This window comes from Penaeus chinensis, chromosome 28 (genome assembly GCF_019202785.1).
Source record: "Penaeus chinensis breed Huanghai No. 1 chromosome 28, ASM1920278v2, whole genome shotgun sequence".
Classification (NCBI taxonomy): domain Eukaryota; kingdom Metazoa; phylum Arthropoda; class Malacostraca; order Decapoda; family Penaeidae; genus Penaeus; species Penaeus chinensis.
In genome coordinates this window covers 11492239-11504738 of record NC_061846.1, presented here as the reverse complement: position 1 = coordinate 11504738, position 12500 = coordinate 11492239, and the positions used below count along the sequence as shown (strand labels likewise).

Here is a 12500-nt window from a genome sequence, read left to right as displayed (position 1 = left end):
TTATCATTATCATTACCATCACCATTATTATTATTATCAACACCATTCATCATCAACATACAATTAGTCCGTTCCCACGTTACACGTACATCTTATGCCTGAAATTAAATTCCTTTAAATGCGGACTTCAAATCTTTTCATTTTTATGAAGTTGGGCATTTTATTTCTGGCATATTTCAAGAGACTGCGAACTTGAAAGCATTGAAAGAAGTAGTTAGACCATCAGTTTATGCGCATTTATTATGTACACGACTATCCAATGGGGTAGCTTAAGAAGGAAGGCAGGAGAGTAAGTGGAAAGAAAGGGGGGAGGGAGGAAGAGAAGGGAAGGAGGCTTAAGGAGAAAAGGGAGATAGGGAAGGAGAAACGAAGGGGACTTCAAGAGGAAAGGGGGTGGGTAAGGAGGAAGAGAGAGGAGGCTGAGAGAGAAAAATAGGGATGGGAGAGCAAGGGATAACGGAGCGAAGGAGGCGAGGTCTTTAAGAAGGAAGACGATGTAGGACTTAAAATTAGAGGGAAGGAAGGGATTCAAGGAAGATTAAGGAGTAGGGGGGGGGGGGGGGGGGCGGGGGCAGAGCGGGCAAAAGGAGAGGCAGAGGGAGACGGAAAGGAAAAGGAAGAGGGGAGGCGAAAGGGAGAAGAAGAAAGGTGAAAGAGGACGAGAGAAGTACCCCTTTTTTAACTGAGGAATTTCCAAGGGTCCCGATAGAAGTTATTTTCATTATTACTACTATTATTTTCGTTATTATTGTTGTTGTTGTCGTTTTGTTGTTGTTATCATTATCATTATTATCATTTTTCCTATTTGTTACCATTGTTCTTATTATTACAATCATTATCATTAATAATATCAATATTATCGTTTCTATTATTATCGTTACTATCATTATTGTTAGTATTTGATAATGCTATCATCATTACCATAATTATTATTACTAAAATAATAATGATAGCAATGATGATAAGTATGAAGAAAATAACAATAATGACAATGGTAATGATAATAAAGTGATAATAATAATGATGTTAATGATAAAAACAATACTGATAATGGTAACAATAATGATAGTGATAATGATAATAGTAATACCAATAAATAGTAATAATAATGATAATAATGGCAATGATGATAATAATAATAATAATAATAATTATTACAATACTAGAAAGAATACATTATAAAAAAAACAATGATAATGATAATAATGATAATAATAGTAATAATAATAACATGATGATAATGGTAACAATGATAAGAATACATATAATTATAGTGATAATAATGTTAATGATAAATGAAATAATAACAGTAATGATAATTTTGCCATTAGCATTATGACTTTCTTATTATCATTATGACAATCATTATTAACATTATTTCTGTTATCATTATGAATATTGTTGTGTTGCTAACGATAACGAAAACAAACAGTGGCAATAATGTTGATTATGATAATGATAATACTAACAACAGGAACAACAACAACGATAATAATAATGATAATAATAAAAACAGTAATAGTAACATTAGTAATGATAATAATAATAGCAATGATAATAATATTAATAATACAAATAGTTATAAAGATAATAATGATAAAAGAATGTTAATAAAGTTAATAATAACAATAGCAGTAATGATGATGATAACAGTGATAGCTAAAAGAAGAAAAGGATTATAACAACAGTAGTAATAATAATGATAATAATGATAATAATAATTATCATCATCATTATTATTATGATGATCAGGTCAGTTTACAAATATTGCACAAGGTATCGTGACAGAAAAGTTTTCCAGCAATCTGTAAACGCAGTAAAACATATAACACAATATAACGCAGTAAAACTTGATAAGGTTGTTACGTGGAATTTAGAAAAATAGAGGAACAAAAACACAACTGAATAGCGAATCCCGTGCAGAAAAAGGAGGTACAGATAAGGTATTCTTTGTGTCGGTATTTTGGGCGTGGCTGTCCGTTGGCCAGGCAAGTCGTTCGTCGGCTCTGTTGCCTTAGCACTGTAGGGGTATGCCCATAAGCAAAATAGATTGTGATGTGAGTGACAATGATAGAATAATGATTTTGATTATAATATATTTATTATAAGAACAACAATGGCATTGACTGTAGTAGTAATTGTTATAAAGAAAATGGAAAATATAATGAACATAATGATAACCTTTACTATATTTGTCATTATTACCAGCAACATGATAATAATGATAATATGTTTACTAGGAAAAAATAAGTAATCACACTGCCAATACAGGAAAAGATTATATCGACACGTTCCCATGAGTATCATCCAAACTTGCAGCTTTTTTCCTACGTTTTCTTCTTGCGGGGGAGGAGGGTAGACAGCTGCAGCTCAACCGTGCTTGCAACAGCGCGAGTGCACGTGCCTAGTTCGAATCTGGAAGGTATTTAAGCGCGGGCACGCGGGCGGCGGGCCAGTGCCTCTCGTGCCGCGGCCAAGATCGGACACACCCCCTCCTCGCTCAGCCCAAGCGCCAAGCCACCGCGCCAGCCTGCCTTGACCAGGGATAGAAGTAGTGGATTGTACTTATTTTCGCTGGTTTAGAGTTCGGGCTTTTTGATAGCTAAGGTTAGTGCTGCTTTGCGTCCGTGGATATGTGTGTGTGTGTGTGTATGTATGTATATGTGTGTGTATATATATATATACATATGTATATGTGCATTTATGTGTGTATATATATATGCATGTGTGTATGTGTATGCATTGTACACTTAATTGTGAATGACTATACATTTAATTGCATATTAGCTTACTATCAATACGATACGTGACTACGCTGAGTTTCTGGTGCCTTTGCCCTGGCTTCCTGTCAACTTTTCCAGTCTTTATCCCTCGTCAATAGTTGACAGATGTTTTCTTCTTCTTTTCGGGGGAGGGGGGGTCGCAGTCTCTTGTATAAGTCTCTCTCTCTCTCTCTGTTTACCTCTCTTTCCCTTTTGCTCTCTCTCTCTCTCTCTCTCTCTCTCTCTCTCTCTCTCTCTCTCTCTCTCTCTCTCTCTCTCTCTCTCTCTCTCTCTCTCTCCCTCTCTCTCTCTCTCTCTCTCTCTCTCTCTCTCTCTCTCTCTCTCTCTCTCTCTCTCTCTCTCTTGCTCTCTCTCTCTCTTGCTCTCTCTCTCTCTCTCTTGCTCTCTCTCTTTCTTTTGCTCTCTCTTTCTATTGCTTTCTCTCTCTTTTGCTCTCTATATATATATATGTCTCCCTCTCCCTCTCTCTCGGGGGAGGGGGGGTCGCAGTCTCTTGTATAAGTCTCTCTCTCTCTCTGTTTACCTCTCTTTCCCTTTTGCTCTCTCTCTCTCTCTCTCTCTCTCTCTCTCTCTCTCTCTCTCTCTCTCTCTCTCTCTCTCTCTCTCTCTCTCTCTCTCTCTCTCCCTCTCTTTATCTCTCTCTCTCTCTCTCTCTCTCTCTCTGTATCTCTCTCTTTATCTCTCTCTCTTTCTCTCTCTCTATCTATCTATCTATCTATCTGTCTGTCTGTCTTTCTATCAAACTAATTATCTCCCTTTCTTTATCTCTTTATAAAGTTTCGAGATTATGAGATATATTCAAACATGTATTCGTAAAAATATATAACATAAGCAAGCAGAACAGAGCCTTTCATAACACCACTGGAACATTTTTTTCCCGTGACACGAAATGATAATACCCATCATTACAACAATATAACAACTACGGTTTAGCTGTCCCATATTATCTGGCTTGTTCGTTCGTTGCCTTTATTACTGTCATCGTCATTCAACGCATCAAGGCTTTTCTTTCAACACTGATTATATCCACTCCGTAGCAACTCGAGAAAAAAATGAACTCGAGAAAATCCAGTTTGTTGATGAGGCAAAACCTGGAGATCCTTTAGCGCGATTTTAGTCTCTCTGCTCTGCGCTAAATGAGAGAAGGAGAGAGATCACACATACGCAAATAGATAGATGGATTGGTAGGTAGATGGATTGGCAAGCTAGATAGGTAGGTAGTTGAGAGGTAGATAGATAGATATCTGTATATGTGGGTATATATACAAGCATACATACACACATATATATACCATATATATATATATATATATATATATATATATATATATATATATATATATATATATATATTGTGTATATATATATACATATTTATATATATATATATATATATATATATATACATGTATATATGTATGTATATATATATATATATATATATATATGTGTGTGTGTGTGTGTATGTGTGTGTGTGTGTATACACATATATGTATATGCACACACACACACACACACACACACACACACACACACACACACACACATATATATATATATATATATATATATATATATATATATATATATGTTTATATATATATATATATATGTGTGTGTGTGTGTGTGTGTGTATTAATACATATATTCATATATATGTATATTAATACATATATTCATATATATGTATGTATGTAGGCATACACACACACATACACACATATAGATAGATATAGATATAGATATAGACATATATATATATATATATATGTGTGTGTGTGTGTGTGTGTGTGTGTGTATATATGATAATTTTGTATATATGCACACACACACACACACACACACACACACACACACACACATATCTATATATGTGTGTGTGTGTGTGTGTGAATGTATGTATGTATGCTTGTTTGAATGTGTGTGTGTAACCCAAGGTCGAGGATCGGCTTCCTGAGCAGAGTCACGCGTCGTAATTCATCACGATCGAGGCGTCGCTCTCACCGTGTGTGTATGTGTGTGTGTGTGTGTGGTTACCCATCATACTTCACACTTCTACTCCCCCCCAAAAATTCTCGCCATCCTTTCACAACCCAAAAACTCATCCCCCCCCCCCCACGCCCCCACAACCCCAACAGCAACAAGCGCCCCGACCAGCCTGCGTCCCCCATTCTGAACCTCCGCCAGGGTACCCCAAAGCGCAAGGCCGAGGGCGTCGCAGGGGTGGACACTGGGGACTAAAGGTTCGATAAACATGCGTCGCCGCCAGGGGGGTTTCTGACCACCGACCCCACCCCAGTTTTTGCTCCCCGACATGAGGCAACTGCTACTACGTCGTCCCACCCACTTGTCAAGAGCTATAGCCAAGGTCATATGCATACTATGGCTTATCATATAGCAGTATACTATGGTTTATATGTATTTATCACAGGTATATAGTACAGAGGGGTTCGTTTTAGAAGCGGAAAATAAAGCAAAATTATGATTTAATGGCTCTCAATTGTAAGGAATGGTAGTTGACAAAAAATATAATCAAAGCGATGAAATGAATAGTCACGCCAGGTTTGTGACCATCGGTTATGAAACGGGCATCCACGACCCCTTCTTTAAATGTCATGCTCGCAGATTCCCATTGCGATCATTATGTGCATAAATACGACAGAGCAAAAAGAGTGAAGAAAAAAAAATAACAGGAAGGTTTTGTTAAGATCTTTCTCAAAGGGTTACCGCTGAAGATACATTCCCTTTTCTTGTGTGCTTTGCAATCATTCTGATTGTCACTTTTTCTGTGTATGTGCGTGCGTGTGCGTTTGTGTGTGTGTGTGTGTATGTGTGTGTGTGTGTGTGTGTGTGTGTGTGTGTGTGTGTGTGTGTGTGTGTGTGTGCATGTATGCTTGTGAGCGCGCATATTTCCGTCTAAATTGGAAAGTTGTAAGTCCCTATCACAGAAATAGATTGTCAGTTCAAGGAAACATTTCTCACCATTCTAGTTCCATCCAGATCTATCCTACCGACAAAACCACTCAATAGGCCTATTCTTTACTCAACTCGTTATTCGGCGCATTTCCCGCATTGCCGACGCACGTAGGCCTTGTTCCGATCGTCAGCCTGGCAATAAATCGTGAGAATCGCCCTCCGGATTCCACCCAATCAACCTTGAAGAAGAAGCCCTGGCTGAGGCTGTTTCTGCCTCTCTCACGAACGCTGTCTCGCCCACGTACTGGCCAGGTGAAAAGGGAAGACGGCCTTTGTGTTCTTTTCTTTTCCGATGGGTAGATCAGAAATTGGTTTGTTTTAATGGAGTGTGGTATGATTTTTGCCACTTGTATTTAGTCACATTGATTATTGAATCAACTATTTCTAATCTATCCTTTATCTATTTTGCGGGAAATAACGATTTTGTTCCTCATTATCCACTCGGTAAACTTTCAAACCTATAAATAAATAAGTGTTCCCTTGAAGCAGTTCCATGTGTCCCACACTGTATGTACCTGAAACAAATACACACATGGTCAGGCGAACACCATGGCTCCTGAGCCTGAGCTGCGTATACTCGAATCAGTTATTCTTTTAAAGAATACTCTAAAACAATGCTGTCAAAATACTTACTTGAAATACTTGAAAATGGCTTTAAATATTTCTACCTGAATGCTTTTAATCGTTACATACAGGGAAAATCTATGTAATGTGTGTGCGTACTGACAATACCGACCTTTCTATGCTGGAACGCCATTCCACTGGCGGCAGCGAATACCACAGAGCCAAGATCATCATCTGCAGGGCATGCTTGCTTTTTTATATAAATGCCCTAGTTTCGAGAATGTGTTTTTATTGCTGTTGTGATTTCTTGTTTATTTCATGTGTGAATGTAATGTTTATCATTGTAGATCATCTGAATACTATTATATATATATATGTATGTATGTATGTATATACATATATATATGTATATGTATATCTAAAGATATATATTTAGTTAGATATTTGTGTGTGTGCTGTATTAGCTCCGGATGCTAACCGAAGTTTTATTAGACTAGAGCCGATGGGAGCCTTTACGCTTCTCGACAAGCTCTAGAACCAGCTCTGCATATTTACGTAAACCTGGTTTAAAGAACAACAAAATTCACTGATAAGCGAGTTTTACTTACCAGTCGTTACGGTTCCCTGGTCTTCGATCAACACGTCCAAGTGAATCTTTGTTCAGGCAAATAATGGTTCGTTCCTTTGTTGTTAGTGTGTGTGTGTGTGTTTGTGTGTGTGTGTGTGTGTGTGTGTGTGTGTGTGTGTGTGTTTGTGTGAGTGCATGATGGTGAGCATATGAATGTGCATGTTTATATGTATATATATATATATATATATATATATATATATATATATATATATGCAGGTATGTGTGTGTCTGTGTGTATTCATCGTTATGTGTATGCGTGTATGTGTTAACGCAAGTAATTAACCATCACATTCCTTTCTTTCTAAAGCATAAACCACGCAATGGCTCCTCAAGCAGTGACAACGCAACCACAAGCCGGAGTGCCATGAGTAGGACGAAAGTAAGACGGGAAAAAAGGTCTATTTACAATGATACTACAGCAACAGATGCGTCTCAAAATAGATCCCAGGAACAAGTGTGGTAATGCAAGGTTTCTTGAGCACTTAACGCTACAAATATCTAGGTCCCCATAGTTTCTTACGGTTCACTGATCCAAGTTTTTCATCGTAGTCTGGAGGTGCCTGCGTGTTTTTCCTGCATAGTGAAGGATAAACACTTTATCATTGAAGTTTTTCCTCACACTCACACCGATAAAAAGAAAAACAATATACTAAAATTCAGAAATTCGACCGCTGATCTTTTCAATACTTCAGCAAGGGACATTGGCTTATCTAACTAACGGGACGAGAACTGACATTTAACACCTGACTTAGACCGTCTTTTTAAGACTCCTACGAACGGATCATCACCAGGACTAGCCTTGTCCTCACACAACAGGATCTTACAGTCGAAATCCCTATGATGTTCTGAAGGCTGGGGCCTCTGTCTTCCTTTATTTAAGTAAGAAGTTTATGAATTCTTTCTATTCTCTCTCTCTCTCTCTCTCTCTCTATATATATATATATATATATATATATATATATATATATATATACACATATATATGTAAGCATGTATATATATGTATATATATACATAAATACATATATGTGTGTATATACATATACATACATATCTGTCTGTATGCATGCAAGTATATGTACACACACACACATATATAAATAAATATATATAAATATATATATATATATATATATATATATATATATATATATAAAGTGAGAGAGAGATAGAGAGAGAGAAGAAGAGAGACAGAGAGAGAGAGAGAGAGAGAGAGAGAGAGAGAGAGAGAGAGAGAGAGAGAGAGAGAGAGAGAGAGAGAGAGAGAGAGAGAGAGAGAGAGAGAGAGAGAGAGAGAGAGAGAGAGAGAGAGAGAGAGAGAGAGAGAGAGAGAAGAGAGACGGAGAGAGAGAGAGAGAGAGAGAGGAGAGAGAGAGAGAGAGAGAGAGAGAGAGAGAGAGAGAGAGAGAGAGAGAGAGAGAGAGAGAGAGAGAGAGAAAGACGTAGAGAGAGAGAGAGGAAGAGAGAGAGAGAGAGAGAGAGACGGAGAGAGAGAGAGAGAGAGAGAGAGAGAGAGAGAGAGAGCAGGGAGGGAGAGAGAAATCAATCCTCTATATATTTATTACCAACCCATATCTCCCTCCACCGCTCCCTCCTTACCTACATGCCTCCCTATCTCCTTTTTCCCTCTTCCCTCCCTTCTCATCCTCTCCTTCTTCTGCATTTGGTTCAATTTTCTTCTCCCGAAATGACACTGAACAAAAACTCGGTTTGCATGAAGCCGCGAGAGCAGTGCTTGGCGAGGGATCTGCTGTAGTGGTTCGCCACCTTTCCTGGAATTAGTGCGAGGCCGTGACTTATTACGTGTGTGTTACGTGTTACTTGCCGGGGTTGTTTCTATAAACTGTAAATTCGCTTGTAACAAGTTCGAAGTCTAACTGTGCTTGGAATCATGTAAATAGTAAAAGATTTATTTGGACTTTTTCTTTTTACATTTCACAGGTGTTTTTAGTATCACACTCTATTACGTCTCCAGTCTGTGTTTGTGTGTTTGTGCGTGAGTGTGTTTGTCTTATCTCTCTTTTTTCATCGCCATCACACAGGGCGGAGGAAGACCTTACAAAACACATGCATCTATCTGGTGCAAGACCCCTGCTACGGCCGTTACTTTCGTGACTTGAATTAAGCCCAACTTTCACGTGACCTTTTCCGCCCAATCAAAAAGCAATCGCAGCGCCTAATAGCGGATGTGGCACTGCCGAGGCCTGCGCCGCCCCGAGCCGCCTTGAGGCACTGCGCACGTACAGTAAACAGCTGAGTAAAAAAGAGGCGAGGTGGTCATAAACACGTTTGAAAATGAACACACACATCCCCTTATTTCATCATTATCATATTACAGACACACACACACACACACACACACACATAAATATATATGTATGTGTGTGTGTGTGTGTGTGTATATATGTATATATATATATATATATATATATATATATATATATATATATATATGAAAGTAGGAGCAGCGTAACTTTATCCCTTTCGCCTGTACAACGAATTCCGGCCACAGCGCCCTCACCAAGCAGAAGGAAATTTCTTCGCTGCAAGCACTGAGCCGCAACTCCACAGCGAACCCCCGGCTCGCCAGGTTGTAACACCCGACGCACCTTTTGCGGTTGGAGGTGAAGGATTTGCATAAAGAGCTCTCATTGAAATTCATATCGCCGCGAGAGAGATTCATCTTACCTTTTCTTTTTCTTTGTTCAGAATATGCTGTCTTTCCACACTTCCACACATATACACAAACACACACACACACACACACACACACACACATATATATACATATATATATACAATATAAGTATGTGTGTATATATATATAAATGTGTGTGTGTGTGTGTGTGTGTGTGTGTGTGTATATATATATATATATATATATATATATACATTTACATATATGTATGTATATTATCAATTTATGTATATGTATATATACCTTTATATATACATATATATACATTCATATATATATATATATTGATATAGATATAGATATAGGTAGATACACATTAGCAATGCGCGCGCGCGCGTGTTTATATGCTTATTGATCAGTATCTGTATTTGTCTCTCTATCGGTCAGTCTATCTATTAATTCCTCTATCTGTATATCTAACATTTATCATAGCAATGTGCAAGCAAAACGCGAAAAAGGAAAGTTGCAAGTATCTTGTTGTGGTCGAGGCGGGCGAGGGAGTTTAGTTGGTTGAACGTGCACACTTTATTCAGGTCATAAGGAGAATTAATTGTATTTTTTGCTATTTGGGTGGGGTTCATTGCAATATTGACATTCAGTTTCACATTACTTGCTGAAAACGTATTGAACGATCTTTATAATTTCCTCAGCTTTATGTGCATAGCAATCCGTGTGTTAACGACATAGATTACCTTGTGCGTAACAAGCATAAAATCCAAACAACCCTGTACCTAAGTGTGCCAGCAGCTGAGAAGGCTACACAGGAAGCCCATCCCAGCCTTGGCCTGCACCTCTCGACACCTCGATTTCGTGCACTCGCTCCGCCGCTCATCCCGTTTTCTGTGCGGTGATAGAAAACGGAGATCGCTGAAGGAGATACTATCATGATGCTTGGATATATGTTAACAAGTGGGAAAATATAAGAAGGATTTATTGGGAAAGACATATACGAGGGTGGATGGGAGAGTTAGGTGCTGAGAGATGGTGATGAAGCTTGATAAAGCAGACTGTTTTGGCATTTCGAATTGTACCAAGTCTATATTCTAGGAGGCAGATATTTATTTAGAAAAAATAGTGAGCGAACAGTAATGGATAATAATAACATTCATCAGAGGGAAACCATTGTCGGCAGTCTTTGTAAACTGTGGAAATTCACAGCTAACCTCGATCATCATTCCACGAGATTTAGGCGAAGCTTCCGCGTCATATAATTCAGATCAGGTCGAGTATATAATTACCGTTAAAAACAACTCTCCAGAGAAAGAGGTTAAAGCAATAGATTAATAGACTGCAACTAGGAAGCGTCCAGTTCCCCTGGCATCTCCACTCGCCCCAGCCTCACCCAACCCCGCGGCCTGGCCATCCACCGAGGCCATTTTTTGCTTTCTATGGGCATCTCCCAGGTGAATCTTTCCATGTTAAGATCTACGCCATCTGAAGGATCTCGCTTTTTATTTATTCGATGGTCCTGATAAAATCCCTTGGTGAATCTCTCCCTTCCCTGGTATAGATTTAATATTAAGAAATAGGATGAGATTCGTGGATTGATGCGCCGCGTCCATCCGCGGGTGTAAGCAAAGACGCCCCCATGAGGCCTAGAGCAAATAACCTTCGCACTGGTGCACGGTACCCGGACCTTTTTAAAGGTCATGCATGCTCACTCCCCGCTATAGCTGATCACATTTCAACGAACATGAAACATTATAAAGATAATGTTTTATAATTGATCTGATGTTTTGCATTAAATATGTCCCTGATTTTTTTTTCACCATAAACTTAAAACAAAAAGTACTCTCTTAAAGTTACATTTCTTCCCTTGGTGCCATGACCCCACAAGCAGCGAGCATGGAAGTGTAACCAAGGCTCTTTATCCCACAGATGCGTGTGTCCTTCCTGCTGGTGGCCGCGATCATGATGATGTGCATGGTGGTGGGCTCAGCGGCTCCGCAGAGGTTCTTCTCGTGGCCCAAGTTCTTCAAGAGGAGGACCAGGCTCAGGTCCAGGGGCGGCAGAGGGCGCGGCTGCACGGACGCGGGCCTCGGGATCGTGTCCTGCCGGTGATCCGTTGCTCTCATGGGCTCACCTCGGGTCAGCCACCTGGAGGACCCGTGTTGACTCCGCCCTTCGGGTGCCAAGAGGTCGCAGCTGGACTATGAGGTCCCGGCTTGGCTGTCGACCTCCGCGGGACCTGGCCCTCCCGAAGACCTTCCTCTCGCAACCCCGTTTGTGGTGTACCTGGGGCTCAGTGACGCCGACTTGGCACACCGCGTCAGGAGCCCAGGAGGATGCGGGGCAAGGGCCGTCCCTGTTCACATCTGCCACAGACAAAGGAAGCGGTTAAGGTCACCTCGAGCCCCGCGTAGCCTCTGGACGCGGCTAGATGTGTAGTTTGCACTCCTTGTATATTGTTACTCCAATTCTAACATGTCTGCGACGGCGTGAGATATGAACGAGGCAGTTCTTGCTCTTGTCGGCCAGCGCAAATCTAACCTTTTGTCCATCAGTTGTCACCATTTCTGTGTCATTAAAAAATATGATTCATGTAGCCACGTCAGATTATATATTAAACAAATGTCTTAGGTGTTTTATAATGTTCTTTTGATTATTTCATTTCTCATCAAAGTTAACTTGTAAATGTTTGTAAATAATCATCTTTGGAACATAACTGAAAATTCTAATTAAACATTATTTGCATCATATGTGTATTTTTTTCTCATCCTGATTATATTTAATGAAAACTAGATCAGGAAAAAGACACTTCTCAAAACACACTTCCTTCCTTATTCCTGTTCACTAGAATCTGCGACAGTCAGAGGAAATCCGATCACTAAGGTGTGTGAAATAATAT

The 12500-nt window shown here is 39.4% G+C and overlaps 1 long non-coding RNA gene across 1 annotated transcript; it reads left to right on the top strand.

Annotated features, from left to right (window-relative positions):
* The first annotated feature begins 2303 nt into the window (after positions 1-2303).
* On the top strand, positions 2304-12349 carry LOC125040030. The gene is made up of 2 exons (XR_007116161.1): positions 2304-2607; positions 11531-12349. It is a non-coding gene; the product is annotated as an uncharacterized LOC125040030 (long non-coding RNA).
* The last annotated feature ends 151 nt before the right edge of the window (positions 12350-12500 follow it).